This window comes from Poromitra crassiceps, assembly GCF_964638095.1.
Source record: "Poromitra crassiceps genome assembly, chromosome: 5".
Lineage (NCBI taxonomy): Eukaryota > Metazoa > Chordata > Actinopteri > Beryciformes > Melamphaidae > Poromitra > Poromitra crassiceps.
The window spans coordinates 56,713,931-56,716,145 of NC_139642.1; positions in this window are offsets into that span (position 1 = coordinate 56,713,931).

The window sequence follows — 2,215 nt, forward strand, 5'->3', positions numbered from 1 at the left end:
CATTTACATGGGTTTTACATGTAATCACATAGGTTTCACATGTAATCACGTGGGAATTTACATGGCTTTCACACATTTCACATGTGAAAATGTTCCAAAACCACACGCTTCCCGTGGGCAAAGCACGTTTCACTTGTGTTCCACATGTTTTCACATGTGAAAATGCACATGTACTAAATCACATATGATTTTCCACATGTGATCACATGTGATTTTGCACATGCGAAGTTCATGTGTTTTTTCTGTGGTACCAGTAAAGTGATACTGATACCCATAGAGTACTTCATTTGACACCTTTTTTCTTCTTTTTTTAATGAAAGTACGCTTGCCGTGATTGGCTGCGAGCAAAACTATACAGATAGTTTTTTTTTCTAGATCTGTGTATAAAAAGGACGGAGTGCAGGTATTGTTTGACTGGAGACGTTTCCATACTACTTGACTACTTGGTACTGGGTTACTTTAGTCGATACCATAAACTCACTGCACAGCTCTACCCATTGGCTACCGTTTCACAAAAACACACAAGTTCAATGGGATGTATAATAAACAATTTATAATCACACACACACCTCCTCGCCTCTCCTCCAGGTGAAGGAGATTTCGGGTCGTTTTGAGGAGAAGTTCTCTTTCCTGAAGATAGAGCTGCAGTTCCTGGAGAAGATGGAGAGGGTCCTGAGCAGCACACAGGTTCAAATCAAGGCTGAGGCAGCCAGCAGTAACCAGCAGCAGAGGGTCATCAGCAGCAGAATGGAAGAGCTGAGGAGGACGATGGAGACCACAGAGGTGTCTACACAGCAGGTGTGTTCCCTGCTGTCGTGCCTCAGCGAGGAGCTCAGACAGCGCTGTCAGTACCTGGACTGCTGCTCGGACCCCAGCCTGGCCCTCCCCGTGCCGCAGCGCCCCCTGCAGGGAAGCTTCGCTCTAGCGGCTCGTCTCAAATCCAGGAAGCAGGAGGGTTTAGCCCCGCCCCCCGGGCTGCTGCAGCCCTGCAGGGGGGGCGTGGCCTTCTCTGATGACGTAGCAGTGGGCGTGGTCAAAGCCCTCAACAGGTTGGGCACGATGCAGCATGTTGCAGAGGCAGCAGAGACAGAGCAGAGAGGGGCAGCTGGTCAGAGCCCCTCCCCCCTGCCTCTCCGACACAGATCCGCCGAGTCTGTGATTGGACAGAGTGTGAGGAGGGTGGTCAGGTCCATCAGGGCTGACAGAAGGTTCCAGGTCTTTGGATCCAGACCAGAAGGAGAGAACACACACTCCTTCAGGTCCATCGTGAACAGTGTGCTGTGGAAGGCCAATGACGTCCTGCTGCTGGCGGCCGAGGACTTCTACAGGAAGGAGCGCCGTGGCGTGGGCAGGTTCCACTTCCTGTCTGACAGTCTGGAGCAGTGTGCCGAGAGCCTGACCCAGAGGCTGCTGGGATACCAGGTAGGGGTGGGGATGCCCCACGATACGATATTATCACGATACGATAGTATTTCGATATGCTATTATTGCCATATATTGAGTTTTGCTATATTGTGAATTATTATCCTTTTCCACTGCAAATTATGTCCTAAAGGAAAATTTTGTCAACATCTATTTTATGTAAGATACAGTTTCCAATCTGTTCATCTCACTTCATTCATTTTCAATGCAGCAAAATTGTCAAGCAGACAGACTGACCAACACTGTCATAAATGTTGCACGCACCTGACAATTTATATAATAAAATATCGCGATACTTGGCATCGGTGCGATACGCTATATTGCCACGCAAAATATCGTGATACTATGCTGGAACGATTTCCCCCCTCCACCCCTAACACCAGGAGCAGACCAGGCACTACCAGCGCACCAGCACACAGGAGTTTGGTGAGCAGCTGTGTGCCTTGGAGCAGCTGCTGTGTTCGTTGCCGGGGGTTTTGCTTGGTAACCAGGGGCGACAGCAGGAGGCGGAGCTTCTGGAGCAGGTGGGCGGAGTCACGCGGAGGCTGGAGGAGACGATGCAGGAGAGCGAGGAGCAGAGGAGGCTCCACGTCAGCCGGCTGAGACTCGCCCTCAGCCATCCATCCAATCAGCACGAGCTGGAGGATCTGAGGAGGATGGAGGTTTGTCACGTTGTTGTATGCTGTTAGTCCATCTTGCATATTATGCCTTTCTATTTTTATAGCTGTAATTTTGCAACAATTCTTATTTATTAACTATTATTGCATTTTTAGATGATCTTAAACTGTTTCAC